The sequence below is a fragment of the Pongo pygmaeus genome, chromosome 8 (genome assembly GCF_028885625.2).
Source record: "Pongo pygmaeus isolate AG05252 chromosome 8, NHGRI_mPonPyg2-v2.0_pri, whole genome shotgun sequence".
NCBI lineage: Eukaryota > Metazoa > Chordata > Mammalia > Primates > Hominidae > Pongo > Pongo pygmaeus.
This window is the reverse complement of record NC_072381.2, coordinates 76,899,946-76,922,676: the sequence shown is the minus strand read 5'-3', so window position 1 is coordinate 76,922,676 and position 22,731 is coordinate 76,899,946.

Genomic DNA, 22,731 nt, shown 5'->3' with positions numbered 1-22,731 from the left:
ATATTTCTGAATCATTTCCTGTAACTGGGAAACTTCTCATGCAGTTACAAAGAGTCATATATTCTCCTGCTATACTCATACCTTGAACACACTCCCTGTGTCTGGTTAATGTCAAATACCTTTATTGTCAAGTCTGACTTCTAGATTATCTAAATGGGCTTCCCATAAGGAGAAGCAGTAAAACTGCAGGTTTCTCTTTGCTTTTTTCATAATCGAGTTAAGAAACAAGAGTTTACATTTTATCAAGATAATTACTATGCTGTCTTTATTAGGTTTCTGATTACTTAGAAAAACTTTAAAAAGGTTAAGGCTTTTATATTCATGTAATTTTCTGTATTGCTTTTAAAGTCTTTTGATTATCACTCTTGCCTAAATGAATAAGTATTATTCTATGCTGATAAAATGTTGCGAGCCTTTTAACACCATTGATAAATGTCCTCAAAATCAAAACTCTAAACTAAGTCCCTGAACTAGACTCATTACTGGGGACTTATCAAAGCTATACAAATTAAGTTACTGTAAGGTTGAAGAATCCTTTTCACAACTTCCAGTTAGATTATATCAGTATCACCACTTCCACTCCCCTTGAAAAGGTCCTTTATCATGTGCTATTAATTAATCCTGTGCTGTTAAGTTACAGGGCTTTGATTCAGAGTACAAAGATCTTATCTAAAGATGGCACCAACTCCTGCCAGTATCTGACACCAAACTTTAGTTAACCACAGACTTATCTTCAGACCTGAGAAAACATAACAATCAAAGTAACTACCTTCATGAGACATATGAACAGGCCTGCATTAAAAAACACTGAGACTCATTTAATAATTTTCATTCAATCTGAGTCCTAGGTTCTAGATAATTTGAATGTTTAGCTATCTGTGAGCTTCCTTTTCCTATCATTGTCAAAATCAGACAGGGGTTTTGACCTTTTTATTTGAAATGTTCCTAATTCTTTATGTTTGGTTTTACAGAGTTAAGAAAACCTTTTTTTCTCTCTTTTTGAGCTATTTAGGACTTACAGAAATTGGGTAAAACAATAAAGATTACATTTCTCTCTCATCTAATATCTCCAGATTTTGAAAACTGTTCAATCCCACTGGGCCCATCTGTTTTGCTTTGCCAACACACTGCTGCTAAAGCTATACAATATCAACCACCTTCCCTCTAAGCCCAGGGACTATCATGAAAGAGGTGGGCATATGAGATTGTTAAGTGCCAGTTTTTAGGGATGAAATTAGCTCAGAACTTCCAAATCAAAGACAAGTACACAAGTGCCCATGCAGCTGATGACTCAACACACAGAATTTATAGACAAGTCAATCCTGTAACCTTTCTTTTTGGCTTTTGGTTTTTGACTCTTATGTTACTTAAAAGGGTTCTAATGGTTAATGACCCTCTGGCCACTTCCATTCCCATATGGCCTAGAATGTTTAATTGGCTGTAAGTCTTTTGACTCTAAGCTGCTTGGCCATAGGGGTCCCACCAAGTGACATAATGGATCTGAGGGAGGTAGCCACACCATCCTGGCAATGACATTAAACTAAATAAAACTTTGGCAATTGATGTTGCCTCTGGCATGTCTTGACCAAAAAGCAAGAATGTAAACTATAAAAATAAAATCCTAACATCCCACCAACTGAATGGACACCTTCTTTGGCCAAGGGAGGACAATTCAAGTGTCTTCTTTGGCCTCTCCAAAAGTGTCTTAACAATTTGGTTCCCAACACTTATGGGACAGGAAGTCAAATATGCCTCATTGTACCTTCTATTTTATGGTTTAGGCACATCAACTGATCAGAGTTAATGTTAAAATAGAGATTACAAGACTGACAGAATAGATTCTTTTAGAAATAAGGCACAAATTATAAACAAATCTAAAGCCATGCCAGGCAAGGATTAATTCTCCACCACAAGGTAATCAGGATCATATGTTGCATGAATATTTGTTCAATATGCATGTGTCAGGATCACCTTCATGAATATAGATCCTCCTGTAACTAGTTAAATTCGTATTTTTAGCCAACCCATCCTTATATCTCCACAGGAGCCCCAGGTGCAACTGACAGTGGGATACAAACTTTTATGGTTTTAACTTTTTAAATTTTATTTTATTTCGTGTGTGTGTGTGTGTGTGTGTGTGTGTGTGTGTGTTAGAGTCTTGCTTTGTCACCAGGCTGGAGTGCAGTGGCACAATCTTGGTTCATCGCAACCTCCGCCTCCTGCTTTCAAGTGATTCTCAAGCCTTAGCCTCCCAAATAGCTGAGATTACAGGCACCTGTTACCATGCTAGGCTATTTTCGCTGTTGTTGTTGTATTTTCAGTAGAGACAGAGTTTCACTATGTTGGCCAGACAGGATTTCATGTTGGCCAGGCTGGTCTCGAAAACCCAATCTCAAGTGATCCGCCTGCCTCAGCTTCCCAAGGTGTTGGGATTACAGGTGTGGGTTACCGCACTCAGCTGGTACAAACATCTGACTTTCTTATACAGAGGCCACAGATTCTGTAGTTAACATTCATCTATCCCCTGATTCGAAGAATATGATGATTACAATAATGTCAGGGGAAACTGTGACTCACTCTTTTCTACAACCTTTAGATTGGCATCTTGATGACAATAATTGATGGGAAAAACTGAAAAGATTAACCATAATCTTTTAAAAAAGAGCAAATATGTTGAGGAACTAATTTAACTTGAGATAAGTCATTGCTTGTTGCCCTGTTGTGGATTAGAGTGGCTCTCCATCACAGGCTAAAGTTGAGTCCCCTTGAAATACGATATGGTAGGCCACTTCCAGGTTTCTGCCCTAGTGAAAAAACCAACTGATGCTTTAAGAGATATAGCAATTGCCACATATGTTAACACTCTAGGTACTATGCGTACTACATGTCATGAGTTTGCTTCTAGCAGGACCACTCATCCCACAGACATGGCCCTACATCCTTTTTGATTGGGAGATAGGGTCCTTCTAAGAATTTGGAAAGTATAAGGTCCTGAACACCAACTTGCTGCCAGGTCAAATAGTTTCATTTCCACAGTTGCCCCACATTGACCATGTTCAGCAGGAAGTGCCCAGATGAGACACGATGTCCCACTGTCCCTAACCTTACAAGACCGTGGAATGGGCCTTTGACAGTGGGGAATTGTAACAATGAAACAGCAAAAGAGCTAACATAATTAACTCCATTTTTGTTTAAGGGGCCTTTACCCATTCCTGCGCATAGGCTAGGATAATTTTAGAGCACTAAGAAAAAACACAAAAATAATAATCATGCAGTTTTTGAAACTAACTCTGGGATTAAAAGGGAAATATGTAAACAACTAGCTATGTTTTGTTAAAGATTTATAGGAACGTTGTGACCTGACCAAGGATGAAGAAGTTCCAAACCTCTTCTGATCCTCACTGGTACCCAAATGCCTGTGGCCATTGGTCACCTCTTGATCACAATCCCTTTCTCTTCCTCCTGCCTTTAACTTAAAAAGAGCCTGAAATTTTTACTGATCTAAGACAGTTCTTTAGAACATCAGTTCACCATTTTCAGGGTTTGCTGGCTCTCCAAATAAAGTTGCTCTTCATCCTCAAACTCCTGTTTGAGCAAGGAAAGCAATTTTATTTTGGAGAGCCAGCAAACCCTGAAAATGGTTGTTATGTGGTGAGCAGGACAAGTTTGGACTTGGTTACAATATTATCACAGAGTGAGAGAACACCTTAATTGTGATGCCCTGATTATATAAAAGGCTTAAACAGAAATATAAAAAACCTCAAGTTTATCCTAAAAATAACATTAGCCAATATCAAAAACGCAAGGAAAAATATGTATAGTCAACAAGAAGGTAAACTTTTCAAAAATGAGAAAGGTGGTAGGAAAAAGACTTGCTAAAATATTTCAGCTTCTTTATTTGAATTTTATTTAATTATTCTGTTTATAGCAGCTCTGTTAAAAAATATGGGTAGGGCTTTAATGAACATTACCATGAAGTGTTGGCATTTGCTATCTTTATGCATTCCCAGCAAATTTTCTCTTTTAACACAAAGCAGGTTTTTAATCCCATAAACTAGGAGGAGGAGCATCATCATATCTCATTCAACCTGCTGATTATACAAACCCTCAGCTAAGTCAAATAAGTTCCTCCTTTGCTGTAGAGTCTCTAATTATTTCTCATTTAGCTTATAAGGAAAGGCAATCCTCATGGTGTCTGCAGATCTCCATATATTCAGGCCTGGAAATCTCCATCAACATTTTCCTTTTGGGCATAAAGAAACTTTGGGGCATAAAAGTAATATTATCTATCTTGATTGAATACTGGTTACTTGAGTGGTTACATGCATTACAATTTAGAAAAAAATTCAAAATGCATTAATCCATATACCTTAAATAGGTGCATTTTGTTATATGAGTTATAGCTTGATAAAGTTGAATATAGAAAATAGAGAAGAGGGAGGAGAAGGAAGAACAAGTGTAATCCATCAAGCACAGATAAAATTCATTTGGCCTTTCTAATGAAAAGGGAAGCTCGCATTTTTATTCAGAGATTCTTGAATAAAGAGGAAGGAGGTATATATCAATGAATGGCACCATGATAATTTGGAAGATTAAAGAATTATAAAGAGTAATATAAAAGCCATACAGTTATAAGGTATTCAAATATGGTGTGTATTCACTATGACTTCTTTCAGAGCTTTTATGTTATGTGATAGCAATAAAACTAATTCCATAAGTCTATATTCTGCTCCTTTCCCCTCAATTTTAGGATTTTTATTTCATTTGCAATGAATGAAAAGCACAGCTCTGAAAGACTGAATTCCCAGCACTGGGTGTCAGCTCTACCAAATGCAGTACAGATTGCAATCTGACCGCAGAATCTCACCAGAGAATGCCTGGGTCTCCTCTGATTACAGCTACTGGCTATAAGTTCTAACTAAGGTTTAATCCAAATTTTCCCTGTAGTCTGCTTGGGGAGTTGGCCTCATTCTTGAATTTTTCTCAAAAAGTTATCCCCAGAAATGTGAGTTCTTACCTCAGTGAAAGAGGAAATCCAGCTATGAGCACATATAATACAGGAGAAAGAATGCAGATAAAACACATTCTTTTCTTCCTACTCAGTTGCCAGAGCAGTACATCTATAATATTTTCAGTTGTGATACCGTCCCATTGAATTCAACCACATATTGGAAAAATCAGTTTACCCTAGAATCTAGTTATTATTGTGGTACAGTTTAATTTTTGTCAAATAATTCTTTCTAAAATTTCTAATGTAAGTCTTTAATTTTCAAGATATTTTGCTTAGAAGATGATATGGTTTGGCTGTGTCCCCACCCAAATCTCACTTTGAATTCCCACATGTTGTAGGGGGCAGGTCTTTCCTGTGCTGTTCTTGTGAAAGTGAATAAGTCTTATGAGATCTGAAGGTTTTGAAAAACAGGAATCTCCCTTTACAAGCTTTCTCTTTGCCTGCTGCCATCCATGTAAGACGTGACTTGCTCTTTCTTGCCTTCTGCCATAATTGTGAGTCTTCCCCAGCCATGTGGAACTGTAAGTCCAGTTAAACCTCTTTCTTTTGTAAATTGCCCAGTCTTGGATATGTCTTTATCAGCAGTGTGAAAACAGAGTAATACAGAAGAAATGTCTATGACATTATATAAGATCTAAAGTTTTATTTTTCCAAAAATGTTGAATGTTGATGCTGTATTTTGGTGATGTTTATTTTACCAGAAAAATACATCATATTCAGGATATGAACTAAACAAAAATTAGTTGCTACTGCTCAACTAACTTAAATATGAGATCTTGTCTAATTATCTCTGATTGCTTCCTTCAGTTTCTAGTGATTAATTATGCCTAATTATTCCTTGATTTTTGGAAAATCACATTTAAGTTTCCTCTGCAAAGAAAAGAATAGGTAAATCAAGTCCTCTAGAAAAAAAGCATAAAAAATATAGTTGTGAAATTCTAAAACTCATAAAGGCGAAATAAAAATCCCATTCATTTTTATTTAAATATTTTGCTAGAAAGTACAATGGAAGGAAAGAAGTCTTTTTTCTAAGACAGCAGTATTTTAGTCAATTGTGTATCAACAGACTTCTATATAATTGGGAGCCACATCTTGGAATTGCTCTTTCCAATGGCAGTGATGTCTGAGGAGACTCACTCTGATATGGACACTATACTAGGAGGAGACAGGAGTACAGTAGGAAAAAATTAGTCTGTGCAGTGAAGGAGTCCTACATTGTCCCTCAGTAGATTTCTATAAAATTTCACTTAATTAGTAGCAAGTAACAGAGTTGGAATGAGTACCTGGATCTTTCCATTTTAATCTAATACTTTTTCTTCCACTATTTTATTTAGAGTCATATGGGTAAGCCCACAATTAGTACATGAGGACATTTTTCATGGGTAAGATTACAGAGAGCCATTAATTCCAGCCATTAAATCAATCAATTCAGCAAAGCTCTGACTCACCCTTCCCTTAATTGTTAAATAAGTAGTTCTCCATTCAGTTATTAAAGGATTATTTCTTGATAACAAAGAAATAATAAACTTCTTAAGACACCCTGGTATGAATGGTTGAAATTGATTGATAGTAATCTTAGTACATCGTTTCATTCTGATTTTTGGTATATCTATACTGCTTTGAATAACTCTTCTACCTACAGCCCATTAATAAATATTTGCCTAGTCAAATTTTATTTTGTGCTATACTCCTAGAAGGACATGGGGTGTACGGAAGCGAAACTAACTGGATATTTAGGGCATTCAATAATGTCTTTTTGCTTCCGATTCTAGCTGTATAACATAGGTAAATCTCTTAAATTCTCAGAACTTTGATTTATTTATATGCAAAGTGAGGAGTTGTACCATATTGGTAGTTATCAACATGTACTGTACTTATGAATCAATCTGAAAATCTTGCTAAACTGCATATTCTGAGCTTTTCTTAATTTTTTTTTTCTCGGAAACGCTGATTCTCTAGGTCTTGGTTGGAGCCCAGGTATCTGCAAATTAAACAAACACTTGAAGTGACAGTATCTGAGTGTCTGTAGGCAAATGTTAGGAGAACTGAATCAGATGTTCTCTGAAAGATTTTCATGGTTCTAAAATGTTCTGATTTAAAATCCACAAAGAAAAAAAGCATTGAAAATGAATCAGCAAACTAGATGTAATTAAAGCTTCTTGTAATTCCATTAGTAAACTTTTTAGAATGAATTACACTTTAAGTATGTCTTCATTTTTTTCTTTAACATTGGCATGAAAGCAGTGAACGCCAAAATGTTTCAGTCCTTGAGTTCCAAAAGATATGTGAAAGCTTGATAATCTTAATTAACCCACATTATCTGTTATCATGTAATAATAGTGCTTTCTAGAAGTTGACTATCAGATGGTGAAGTCAGTTCAGTAGGTTTATATCAGCTGGTCATTACTTCAAGTTTTTAAGCTATAGAAGTCTGAACTACCACCAAAAAGAACAACTATCATTTTTTGCTCACATAAAGAAGTAAAAATCTTCAAAATATCTCAAGTGTTCTGTAAATATTTTTCTCTCATTTTCTAGGAAACCACCTAAAGTATATTCCAATTGATAAACTAAAATCACTTAGAGTTTGCTAATTTTGAAGATGACTAAGGTCCAGGAGTTTTCACACAGCTCCTTAGTGGTTTCAGTGTGGCCTGACTAGTGGCTGGACTGTGCCACGACAACTTATTTTAAAGATTGTTGTGATAATATTGGTAAATAAATAATTGGAAAACATAGATAACTGTCTGCATGTAAAATAATAGTCTCCCACCACTTTCTCTTTTTCACTTTTCACATTCCAATCTTATCCCTGTTTAACTACTTATCACCACGTTGTAAAATAAGTTTATATGAGATTTTACCTGAAGATACTAAAGATAGCAAGGATACTAAGGGTTTTCTTAGGATACTTAGAAAATATAGTACTTCTGTCACCTCTCTAATTATAATAAGATTATTGACTAATAATCTGGAAGGATGGCCTCAGTACACTCACCTGAGCAATGAGAGACTGGGTGGGCCTGATATTCTTTATTATAGAAACACACTGTTTAAAATAAACAGTTATATAATCAGGCTGCTGTGTCAATTTCTTGGTTTCATCACTTGATTGCTTTGTATACTGGGCAAGTTATTTCAATCATCTTTGATTCAATTTCTTCATCAACATAAAAACCATGATCACTATTGTACATACTTCATGAACTTCTGCAGATATTAAATTTCTTAGTATACATAATTATACCAGTTATGTCATTTTTTAAATTGTTGCTAATACTGTTAGTCCATTCAAATATTAAATGAAAGCATAGTTTGTAGTTCAGTAAGTTTCAATGCTTCACTATATAATTTGAGTGCAGTGCATTATTCGTAAGTTGAATATAGGGTTTTGGATATCTTCTGAAGGGTAAGTTACAATTAAATTGCTAATTATAGAGGGTTGCTAAAGGTATTTGTACCGTGCGACGTATTCTATTATCAGTTCTATCCTGGGTATTCAATGTCAGCCACAATACCTCTAAAAAATATGAAGTCAGCCTTTATTTTAAAAGTGTCTTAAACATTTCACTGAAATAATTTAATGTATTGGTTTAATGGAACTCTCATGATACAGTAGAATAAATGGGCTGTTAAGAATATTGAAAGAATTAAGAAGCAGTGAATTTAAAGCGCCCTCTTCAACTTTTCTTAGAGGTTATAAACATAACCATTAATATACAGTTTCCTACTAAAGTACAGCATCTTAAAGATCTTTTCTCTTTTTTTATGATTTAGAAATGGTAGTTACAATATGTTGAAAGTATAAGCCTTGGTTTTTTATATATGAAAGCACTATCAAATCATAATGAAGGCAATTTTTCCTATAGTCTTAATTTAGCTATTTAATATAAAATCAAAAAAATGGCATACATAACTATCTAGAAGTGTCAATAAATAATTAGAGCAGACGTTCAGTCTTTCCAGTATATAATTATTAAGTATAGATTAGGTTGCTTTGGGAGAATATAACACCTTAGAACTTTACTTCATGATAATAATCACCACTTATTAAATATATACTGTATGTGACACTATATACTAAACCCCTTTCATTTAATCTTACTTAATATCTCAATAACCAGTGCTGAATTGTCTTACAAAGTTGGTATCAGCACCACCCCCTCTGAATTCTCACTGATTCAAGGAAAAATAGGAACTGAGTTCTAGTGAAATCACTTCCACTTATGGTTTTGACATAGAGAGAAATGAGAAATTCTGTCTGATATATAAAATGCAGGAGACAAAGAGAGACCATTATGCTCCAGAGACAGTTGCTCCTGGACAGCTACAAGGTTCAAAGTAACTCACATGAGCTGTTTGAGAAGAACCTGCATCATTGCTGCAAGCTGAGATTATCTGGATGAGCTTCGCAGAGATCTTGAATTTGCTATGGCTGTGGACTGAGCTCTTCATAGCCATATACTTCTGTTGTGTTGACAGTGGTTTCAGATCTTCCATTTGTTTTTAAGCACAACATTTAAACCCTTTCTATTGATAACAAATAAGGTGGTGTCTATTTTCCTGACTGAACCTTGATTGACTCAATCCTGATAAAGTAGGTATCATTATTCCCTTTTAAAAATCAGGTTACGTTCAAAGAAGTTAGGTAACATATTTGAAAATCACATGGCTAATACATGGATCCACTGAGATGTGTTCCAAATTCAAAGATGATTTTGCTCAATGAAGAACGTATCAGTCACTAAGTTCTGAGGCTGGTTCTGAAAGTGGTATGTCTTATACTAAATTAATCTATGTTTTATCTACACAAAGAGAAAGAAAAGGGTATGTATCATCACAAAATGTAGGATATCAATCAGGGTGGCAGGAAAAGTTATAAGAAAAGTTATAGAGAAAGACGCAAACCTTCTTGGAAGGTTGGGAGGTTTTGCAAAGCTTTGGGAGAGAGTAAAAGCTGAAGGCAGCTAACTCTTTTACCTTGAGGCTGAGGGTAAGAAGTAGGTAACAAGGGAGTGTAAAGGAGTTTATCTAGATAAGTTTGTTTACTTATGTTGTCCGGAAACTGACCTTTGATCATCCGCATGCAAGACTGCTCCCTGCAAGGGTGGACGACAATGTTAATTATCCACAGGTTGTGTTGGCTCCAAGCCTTTGTCATTAAATCTGTAGGGAATAAATACAAGCGGCTCTGGCTTATCGAGACTGCTAACTTTCTTCAGCCCCTAGTGCCGGCAGTCCCCTAGCCCGCTCTTTCACTAGATACCTGTGTCTGAATACTGCTTTCATCTGTCACTCGGCCAGGGTCTGTGGGATGGACCCGGCAACTAAATATAGTAATATAAATTTAATTTAATGTACATTTATTTTCTATCTAAAGTAGGGGCAGCTTAATAATGAAAGAACTTCATTATGCAAGTTTATAGGGGTTTTTTTTGTACAAGTTTCCATAGGTGTACACAACCTTAAATGTCTGATGTGCCTTTAGAGTCTGTTGGTATTAATACATGAAGACCATTTCCTCATGCAGCAAGCCACGCTGGGACCTGAGACAACTGAAAACTTTACACGGAAGATAAAGACCAATGGCTTAGTTGTTTGAGGAAGGTAACACAGAAGGAATAAGAACATTAAGAGCCAAAGTGAAAAATAATTTAATGAAGTGGGCAAGTAAAACTAAACCGACTACTCTCAATTTACACGTTTTGAGACAACTTATTCTTCTAAGGCTGAAGTCAATTGTCTTGTCTCCTTGGAAACATGTCTGGATAAAGCCCTCTCCTCTCTCAGGCTAAATTCAATAACCCTTGCTCTAGCTCCATTATCACCATATGTATGTATTTATCAGAAAGATTTCAAACTTTCTTGCTGTTTAAAATGGTGGACAGAGGCAATATCTTTAGTTTTGGAATGTTGAGAATCTTTAACAAAGTATGGAGAATTGTAGACGCTTAGTAAGCAGTCATAATAATAATAACATGGGTCATTTGTGTATCTCTTTGGTGAAATACATACTCAACTATTTTGCTCATTTTTAAATTATTTCTTCTCTATTGAATGGTGAAAATTTTTGTATATTCTGGATACAACTTATTTACCAGATATACGATTTGAAAATATTTTCTCCTAGTTTTTCACTCATATTTTCATTTTCATAATGATGTCATTCAAGATGCAGAAGTTTCAAATTTTGGTATAGTCCAGTTTATCAATTTTTTCCTATAAGAATTATTAGTTTGGTATTACATATAAGAATTCTTTGCCTTATCCAAGGTCAAAAAAAATTATTTCTCTCTTTTTTCCAGATGCTTTTGTTTGTTTGTTTTTATGGTTATAGCTATTATATTTAGGTCTTTGATCCACTTTTAATAAATTTTCTATATAATGTTAGGTAGAGGTGCAAGGTTCCTCCCTTTTTTCTAATTAAAAAATATTTCAATGGGGATATATAATTTTTCCAGTAGCATTTGTGAAATGACTATTCTTTTCCTATTGAATTGTCTTTGCACTTTCGTCAAAAGTCAGTTGACCATAAATATAAAGTTGATTTCTGTACTTTTAATTCTGTTCATAATCTATACTCTTCTCTTAGTGTCAATGACAAATGGCATTGATTACTATGGATTTATTATTCTTACTTCTTCTTCTCATTTTATATATCATGAGTATCATTTCAGGTCAATGTTCATGCTTTTGAATAATTTAAGGAATCTTCCTCATACTTTGTAATAATAAACATAATTAATGAATAATGCTTTTCAACTGGTCCCTTATGGATTCATAAAGATTGCCTCCTATGTTGTATTATAAAAGCTTTGTTTGGCTATTCACATGTAGTCTATAAATTCTTTGGAATTAATTTTTGTAGTATAAATTAGAGGTACAATAATTTTCATATCAGTATTTAAATGCCTCTGCATAATTACTTGAAAAGACTATAGGTTACTCACTGTTCTGTAGTGCAATATATGCCATAAATCTATTTTTTTAGACCTTCTTAAAGATTTTCATTACATTTTTATACTTTTATTTTTTCTAATCGAGTACACCTTTTGTCAAATTTATTACTATGTACTTGATATTTTTCATATACTGTAAATTATATCTTTTTCTTTGTAGTGTGTTTCTGAATGTTGTACTAGAAACCAGGAGGTGTGCTCAATTTTCCAATTAATTCTGAAAAATTAATGTTTAGAGTCTATTGAATTTTTAAACACACACACAAAATCCTATTGTCTATAAACATTTAGAGATTTTCTATTTGCAATATTTATACTTTTAATTTACTTTAGTTCTTTACAGCATTTTCCAATATTGAATAGAAGTAGTAATTTTGAGTCTTTCTTTTGTCCCTATTTGTACAGAGAAAATATTTTAATGTTTCACTTTCAGTATGATGATTCTAAAATTTTTTGTTTTGTTTTGTTATGTTTTTGCTTCTCTGTTTATTGTTGAAAAAAATCTTTGTTTAATTAAGTAAGCTCCACTCTATTCGTATAGTAACACAAATTTTATAAGACAATTTTTTCTAAAACTACTGAGGTACTCAAATGATTTTTCTTCTTTAGCTTGTTAATGGGATGCAACGTGTTGATTGGCATTTTTAGGATTGACCTTGGTAATGTTGAATTCTCTTTCTATATTGGTTCATTATGCTTACTAATATTTTACTTAGAATTTTGTATCTAGTATCTTTTAGTTTATCTGTAATTTTCTTTGCCTGTACTGATGTTCTCAGTTTTAATATCAAAGTTATAATTACCATTTAAATTGATTTAAGGGGTGTTTCCTCATTCCAGTCTGTGGAATAATTTATTTAAGATTTGAAATATGGTTTCTTCAAATATCTGATAAGTTTTCCCAATGAAAACATTAAGTCACAAAATTTTCACAATGGTAAAATATAAAATTACGAATTTCTTTTCCGTATTAAATATATAATTACATAAGTTTTCTATATTGCTTGTTTTATATGTGTTGTTAAAAGCTTTGTCAGTTTTATTTAGTTTTTCATTTAAGCTGAAATAAATTCGTTCACAATATCTTATTGTCTTATTTTCTGCTGGGCCTAAAGTGAATCAATAAAATTTTCTTATTCATTCCTGGTATCAGTGATAAGATTTCTCTTTCTCTTTTTCTTTTTCTCTGTCTCATTAGTCTTGCCAGAGTTGTATCAATTTTACTGGTCTTTTCAAAAAGTTAATATTTTATTTTGTTGATCCTCTCTTTTGTATTTTTATTTTGCTTTTTATTTATTTGTGCTTTATTCTTTATTATTTGTACATTTTTACTTACTTTGGATCCTTTTATTTTTATTTTCTTTTTATTGAACTTTGCCTAACTTCTTGGGATGGATATTTGACTCATTAATCTTCAATGTTTCTTCTTTTGTAATATATTCACTTAACAAAGTTCTTCAAGAAATTGTTTTTCTGTATCTTACAAACAATGTATGGATTGTTTTCATTGTCATTTACTTCAAATATTTATTTTTTTGCAGCTTCTTTGAAATGTGTATTACTTAGAATTGTATTTTTTAGATTTTAATTATTTGGAGATTTCTTGGTTTTATTTTTTATTCATTTTTAATTCAATTGTACTGCAATTAGAGAGTATATTTTGTATGATTTCAGTGTTTAACCATATGTTGAGGTTTGGTTTATAGACCTGCAATTAGTCACTTTTTATCAGTGGCCCGTATGTGCTTGAAGAAAACATATTCTGCAAATTTTGGTTTTACTCAAATCTTCCTTGCCCTTTCTTATTTTTTTTCAACTTTTTCTTCTATAACTGGAATGCACAGTTATGTAAGTTTCAATTCTCCTTCAATGATTGTTAATATGGCTGCTTTTTTGTAGTTTCTCATCTTTGTTTTGTATGATTTGAAGCCATATATTTGAATGCATATATATTTTGATTTGATGTATTTTCTTGGTACTTTATAAATTAAACTTTTTATTCTTGTGAAAAAGCCTCTGTTATCTCTTAAAATGCTTTTTAATCTTTCTTTCTGAAAGGAAAACAAAATCTGAAATTGATCTCCATATACAAAACTAAGTCACACCATCATCTCTTCAGGTAACTTTTCTCCTCTACTTTATATGCTATTTTACTGACAATGACAGCATTCCACATTCATTATTTTTCTTTATATATATATGTGTGTGTTTTTTTGTTTTTTTGTTTGAGACAGGGTCTCACTCTGTCACCCAGGCTGGAGTGCAGTGGTGCAATCATAGATCACTGTAACCTTGAATTCTTGGCCACAAATAATCTTCTGCTTTGGCCTCCAAAAGCACTAGAATTACAGGCATGAGCCACCATGTCTGGCCACAATCCTTTTTGTTGTTGTTGTTCCTTCTGACTTATGGCACTGAGTGGTAAGCTTTCTATGTTCTCTAACAAAACTATTACAACACAGCAAGCATACATGGCAAAAGGACCATAGAATCTCATGATTTTACTCATTCCTATGATTAGAACTTATATAGGCTAATGGGAAGCTAAGAAGTAATTTATAATAGTAAGTAATTTGTCTCTTGTGGATTAACAGTCTAAATTATATTTTGTACTATGATCTTCTGGTGATAGTTTTAAAAAATCCGTATGTTCACCAAGGAATATGTTATTTGGAATGTATTCCGTCTTTCTCCTAGCTCATCAGAAATAAAGGGCATTGTCTAAAATTCCTGTGATGGTTCTTGTCATTAATGAAACTTGTCTATATGTATCCCTAATAATGTTTGTGTTGATTAAATTATCTGGCCTGATTTTTTAACCTAATGAGAAAAGCTACTTTTTAAAATGCGACTAGACTTCGTATTTTAAAAGAGTCCCAGCCAGTAAAAGTTTCCCTAACTGGAAAATAAATATGTATCATTTTTATTGGAAAAAGTAAGTTAAAAAATATGAAATGCGGAGACACTGCCCAAATATTGTCAATGCTTCACCGGACAGAAACGATCTCTAGCTTCACCCACAATTTAATTATTCTATGCCCAATTGACTTTTTATTTTTCTTCTCCCCAACTCTATCAACATTTTTTAAGATATGAAATGAACAGAGTTAGTGGGACTAATACTGAATTTCTGTGACTTGGCATTTAGCAATCATGACTGTGCTTGCTTCACTGATTTTAAGTAATCTAAATGTATGTAAATCAGAATGTACACCTGACATGAATCTAAAGATTTGTTAGGAAACCTGCAGAGAGGTCCTTATTGAATCTAAGAATTCATGGCAAATGGAAAACATACATTCTGAAAGCAGAAAATAGCCTATGCAGGTTGAATTAATCTTGTCACTAACTTATTAGACCAGTTTCCTTGAAGTAATCTGAAATATGAAATAGCAAATCTTGGGGATTTTTAAACAATTTTTTGTTACAGTAATGAGTCATGGTTGTTGAAAAATACATGGAAAAAATCACTATAAAAATCAGAGGCAGGTATTGCTGTTCACTTTTTGGTATTTTTTATTTTAATCTTACTTTTATTACTGTGTATATATGCATAATTTTAACCATCTCTAAAACTTTAAATCTTTTATAACAATGTCTCATTTATTACATTTGTCATTAAAATATATATATATAAATATATATATATTTTTTGAGATGGAGTCTCATTCTGTCACCCAGGCTAGAGTGCAGTGCCGCAATCTCAGCTCACTGCAAGCTCTGACTCCCAGGTTCACGCCATTCTCCTGCCTCAGCCTCCCAAGTAGCTGGGACTACAGGCACCCACCACCACACCTGGCTAATTTTTTATATTTTTAGTAGAGAAGGGGTTTCGCCAGGATAGCCAGGATGGTCTTGATCTCCTGACCTCATGATCTGCCCGTCTTGGCCTCCCAAAGTGCTGGGATTACAGGTGTGAGCCACCATGACTGGCCTAACGTATTTTTAAAACCTGTAGAATGTTTGTATTACTTTTGTCATAGTACATAACATTTAAATGGATTTCTTGTTTGTGTATGTATGTATATTCATTCACTACACTGATAGTTTTTCTGAATATTTCCTTCGGATTTTATTCCTTTCTCATTCAACTAAATAAGAACTTGCACCATCTTTTTCTAGTGTAAAAATTACAGTATCTGAAGTGAAATTACTAGAACAAATCCTGTGACTATTCTTAAGTTTTATCTTTTAGTCAGCATGGTTTCCAAAAAAGATTGTACTAAGTTTTACTCCCAGTGGAAATATTTAAAGGCAATACTTCCATTTCTTTTTTACAGAATAGAATCCAATTATTCTTTTTCATCCCATTGTTGTATACAGACTTTATTTCATTTACTTGTAGATCAAAGGTTTTTTGGTTTCCTATCTTTTGGACACTGTTTTGGATACTAGAGAGATCACGAGTAGCTAAGTTTCTGAAATTTACAGTGAATTGGGAAAAGATAGGCATAAATGAAACAATCACAAAAATAAATGTAACAGCTACAGTTACAGTTGTAAAACTGTGGTCAGTGCTATGGAGGAGAGTACAAGGTGATATGAGAGATCAGAATAGTGAAGTTAAATCTCTGGTTCGTGTAAAACTGCCATGGACACATTCTCAGTGAACTTAGAGCTAAAAGAGGAGTAATAGCCATTAGACACAAAAAAGCAGAGAAAAAATGTTCTGGGAAGAATAATGTGTATAAACGATCTGGGGTAGGAGAGAGCATTGTTCTTTGGTGATATGAGGCTGGAGGGATAGGTGAATATAAAATATAAGCATAAAAACTAGATAGTATTTAAATCCTTTCCTTGGATCTTAATGAGAAGCACTAAAGAGATTTAAATAGAGAATGACAACATGTAATTTGGCTTTTAAACAAAGTTATGTTTTTTAATGCAGAAAATAAATTGGAATGAAGCCCATGTGAATGCATGGAGACAAGGTGAAAAGGTAGATGAGAAAAAAGTTAGAAATATGTGCAGGTACATTTGACAGGACCAGGAGATGTCTTGGGCATTCATGATGACGGAAGAGTGGTCAATAATGACTCTGTTTTCTAGCTTTTATCATGAGATGGATGGAGACCCATAGAAGAATAAGTTTTGTGAGTGACTGAGTCATGTAATGTATTTTGGATTTGTTAAATGTGAGCTACTTTTAAGAAACTGTGGGGAAAAACTTGGTTTTGTTTACATCCATGAATCATTTGACACAAAAAATAATTCTCAGCTGAAGATACAAATATGAGGGCCCTGGCGTATAATTGAAGGCACAGGTATAAATGGGATTATTTAGGGAGGGCTTACAAGTGGATAGAGAGTAAATTCACAGACTACAGGTACAAAATAATCACCAATGACAATATATTACGCAGCTTAAGACCAATTGTATATATTTTCCTGACAACGTCTTTTAGAGCCTGTGACTAGTTTTCTACTGAAGATGTGGTGATCTTCTTATCAATTTTTAAGAGTACTTAAATGTTTTAACAATTATATTTAACTCAAATTAGTTTCCAACTTGTTTTCCTTTAATTATAAAGTGTATATTTTATGTGCATGAATATTAAGAATTTATGAAGTCATGTCCATTGCCTTTGTCTCTTATTATTTTATCAATGCTTACAAAAGCTTTCCTCATTAATGCTTATATAAATCTTCTTTTTTTATTGCAAATTTTTCCATTCTTCTGGTTTATAAAATGCCTAAAGTAAAATGTATATCTGAATTAATTAATCGTTAAATGTCTTTTCAATTTTCTCAACTCAATATATTGGACAATTCACCTCTTACTCCCAGTTTTATCTCTACGTATATTATTCCTAAGAAGCTTTTACACATACTGAGACTAAATGGTCTGTTCTATGTCATTGATTCTATTTGCCTAGTTGTCTATTTACCTTGTAGTTTTGAGGTAATAAATGGTCCTTTAAACTGTGTGGTGTTTGTGTGTGTGTATTTAAATTTTCTCAATGCTATTTTTAGTAAAGGTAGATTAAATGTGACAAATAACTACCCAAATGGAAACAGCTGAGGTAACTTGATGAATTGACTATAGTTATAGTCTTTTAACATACCTATTAATTATTTATAGAAAGCAAAATTAAAATAAGCAAGAAAGAGAAGATTAAATAAAGAGAGTAATGTACTGGAAAATATTTACCAGATATTTAAAATTATCATAAATAATTTAAGTATTCTAAAAACCAAGCAGAGGGAGCTTTCATTTATCTGAAATTTTTGGAGAATATTTATGAACTGGATTTGTAAATAGATTTGCTAACTGGTACTTTGTAACTTCTAAAAAGCAGAATAGTTTATTCTCCAAAATAAGTGAGTTCTTTAAATGACTCACGACCAACTTAGACTTATATTGAAGAAACATCTAGAAAGAAATACTTTCCAATTTTTTAAAAATTGATTTTGGTGTCATGAACTTAATATTTATTAATTAATATTCAGAATATTCTAACATTTTAAAGATGACAATACAATTTATATATAGCAGTTTGGTAAAGAAAACAACAAATAATCAATTTAAGTGAAATAACCCATTTTGAATACGTATTTAATTAATTTATCAGAAATGTTAATTGGTTTTCTCTTTTTTTGGACAGTTGTGGTGCTTGGATAAGCTCAATTTTTCTTCTTTACTTTTATCTACTTTAGCATGAATTAATTTTTATATTTTATAGATACGTAAAATTTTACATACTTTATTAATTTTAATAAAGTAAAACATAATTCATGCTAAGAAAATTAAGTTTATAAAACAACTGACAATTAACATTTTAGCATAGCTTTCAATCTCACTCAAACTATATTCTCTATTTCATTTTAAAATCCAGTTTTTTCAGACTGGAACTGTGTTGTAGAAGAGAGCTTTAATTTTACTTTGTATTGTTTCTTAATATTTCTAACTATTCTATCTTCAAGATATCCAAAGAGAAAGGAATTTCCACAGTGTATAATTATTTTTCATGTTTAGAATCTTAGAAATCACTCCCCAATATTATATATAAAAGAAATACTATTAGAAAGGAATATTTTTAAAACTTGTTTCTAAAGAGTGAAGTTTTGCTTCACTCTTTAATGATGGCCAAGAATGCCTTCCCTAAAACTTGTAATGTGGCTGCCGCTACTTATAGAAGCCTGGTGATAATTGCCCTATGGGCCTTTTATGTAAGATGAATCAAAACTTGCAAATATATAATTGCTGAATTAAACACTCATCTTAAAGGAACTGGTCCAGAATATAACAGAAAATCAGTCAATCTCTTTATGCAGATTCCTTGATTTTAGCAATTTTCAAACATAGATATGATTAGGTTGGTGCAAAAGTAGTTGGCGATTTTTGCCACTGAAAGTATTGGTCAAAATTGCAGTCACTTTGGCACCAACCTAATAGAAGTTTTAATCGGTGTGCAATCACTTGTAGAGTGCCTTGAATAATATAAGCATCCATACTGTAGCCTGAATCTCTTAAATTGGAACCTGTGAAAATAAGTCCCAGATGTCTATAATTTCTTTAAAACGCTGTGGAAAGATGATCTTAATGCAGGGCAGTGATTAACACAAGAAAATGAGTAGTAGAATACAACTAAGAATTCATTACTTACTACTATTTTACAACTCTAATGGAAAATGACCTACAATTTTATTAGAAAGGTTTAGAAGAAACTAAGCAGAGGGATTGTGAAGAAATCGGCATGATAGAAAGAGCTCTGGACTGAAGGTTAGAGGACATCAGGCATTTTTTTCCTTTGAATGTCTGAGTCTCACTTTGACTCTGTATCCCAGTCAATAAACACAATAGTGTACCGGGTAGTAGTAACAGACATGTGCTTGCTTTCTAACAACCACTTTTCCTTTCATTTTCCCATTATTTCTATACCTCTTTTTAATAATCCATATGGTCCTGGATTAGTTGACCCCATTACCAGGCCAAAGGACTCAGACTTTCAAAGTCAATCAATATATCCCATCTCTCCTGGCTACAGGTATGAGTTCAATGCTCAAACCAAACGATTTCGAGTAAATATTAAAATTTTGCTTATTTGAAAAGGACACGTAGGCACCATTCATACCTGATAGGCCCCCACACCAGTACTAAAAACCAAAATACTAACTCTAACTTTTGATTGGAATTATCCAACACTTAAATTCTAATACTTTGAGGCTGTAAATAATTCTCCCTACATACTATACGCCTCTGATTTTATTCAAAACTGTCTTTTGTTTTGCCTGGGATGTCAGGCCAACCCTAAGTATGCCCCAGGATATCCCTGAACTAATGATGGCCTGGCATTGGGGTAGCAAAGGATAGTCTCAAGCTCTGACCAATTCGTTGGGGCAATTTGTACTCCTGAGTTGCCATTGGATCAGGCTGAGGCTAGTCTTCAACTGAGACCACACTTTTGCTTATGTTATGAGACCACACTTTTGCATGTGGTTAGATCATCCTTTTTTCTTTAAGCCATAGTTATTTCAACAATTGTTTTTCTTTTTTACAATTAGCAAAAGAGAGACAAACAGATTAAGTAACTTTGCGAAAAGCCACAGTAAGGTGACAATAAACTAAAAAATCAAATTGACCACTTCCAGTTACCCATCATGTTACTTTCTAGGATTAAAATGTGAAAACTAAAATTCATGTAAGTTTTAAATTAGGCAAAAAACATGTATAGTGTATTTCTATGTATAGACAGGTAACATTTAATTATTTTGTGGTGTGAAATTTCTGAAGTTTAATTTCCACTTTTCACTTATATGGCCCAGCATTTTTTTCTATAAAGGAATATATAGAATACCTAAGAAAAATGTACCCTCAAGATGTATCAAACCAAAGAACTTTTAAAAGAAAAATCCTATAGGCATAACATTACTTATAACCAAAGTATTATAGTAATAGAAATAACATGAGATATTTTTCATTATTTAATAGCTTAAAAAGTTATTTTACTTGTTCCATAAAACCACCTGGGGTTTATAATACCTGTATCAATTCAATTTATTGAATTGGTAAGCAATTATTAGGGATTATACTTAGTTTTGGACTCTAATCAGTGTGAATGGAATGTGCAGCTACCATAGACATGGTTGGAGTTGAATCAGGAACTTGTATTATTAGACTCTACAGAATGCTTGTATGTTAAATGGACCAGAAGATATTTTGTCAGTCTTATAAGACACTCTAAGAAATAAAACAGATGCCAAATGCCTAAGTATAAAATGATTTTTTAAAATTAACCTGCTCAACATTTTTTCATATATTAAATGATTCAGAATAGAAACTCATATATAAAAATAGGTAGTATTTTTCTTCTCACCTTTTATAGATTTGAAATAAAAAAAACTTAGACCAGTTAAGAGACTGGCATGAAATCACATCAAATCACTCTCAAATTCAAGTTTTCTCATTTATCTGTGCATTCACCCATCGTCAGGATTCATATACTGCAAGACTGTAATATGTATCTCACTAAGAAAGATGGCCAAAGACCTTAGTGTGACTTAGGTAAGAACAATAATTAGTAGGCAAAATTTGTAATAACTAGTATTTTCACAATAGAATGAAGAGGGTATTATATGCATGGTCAGTATCAGAGGGCTCTAGATCAATAAAGAGGTATTGTATGAAGGGTCTCTTTGAATAAGAACTAATAAAATAGTCAGTGTGATTAAAAATGAAAAAATTAATAGATCTTTTTGATAGCAGCAACTACTAACTGGGGAAAATTAAAAATTTGATAATAACAAAATAATTTTTAAAACACCTATAAGTTAATCTTCGAAGACATGTCCAAAAACAATTTAAAGAAAAATATGAAAGATTAATGATAAATGTAAGATGTTAACAAATGCTAAGACATGCCTTCTTTTTGGTGGCAATGTCTCAATATAAAAAATATGCCAAGTCTCCCTAAATGTATTACTTAAATTTAAAGAATCAAAATCTCAACCAGATTTCTTAAGAATCTGACAAATTAAAATTTATCATATATGTAAAATATTTACGTATATGTGAACATTTGGTGGGAAATGAAACAATGGTCACAGGGTCTTATAAGAAAACTAAGCACACTATAAGCAGTGCAAAAATATAAATGAAATAGAACTCTTCCTTATATTTTCACAAAGTTCACCTTTAATTGATTAAAGGACTAAGTATACAAAAATAGAAACTTATACATAAGATAAATTAATAACATTGCAGTGCTGGAAGTTTCTGTAACATAAAAATACAGTCAACCCTCTGTATCCATGGGTTCTGCATTCATACATTTAACCAACGATGGATTATAAATTTTTTTAAAAAAATGGATGGTCGCATCTGTACTGAACATGTACAGACTTTTTTTGGTCATTATTCCCTAAATAATACAATGTAACAACAATTTACATTGCATTTACCTTGTCTTGGATATTATATGTTGCCTGAGCAACATAGCAAGATTCCAACTATTTAAAAAAATTAAAATTAAATAAAAAATAAATTAGCTGGGTGTGGTAGCATGCACCTGCAGTCCTAGCTACTCAATAGGCTGAGGTGCCAGGATTGTCTAAGCTCAGGAGTTGGAGGCTGCTTGAGCCATTATTGTGCCACTGCACTCCAATCTAGGGGACAGAGCAAGAACCTTTCCCTAAAGGAAAAATGGGAAAAAAATATTATTACCTTTTAACTGTGTCTAACTCATATGTTCATTTAGTTTAGCAAAAGCTGGAAGTGCCTTGACATTTACAGTACACTGAAACAGTGGCTGGCTTGAAAAA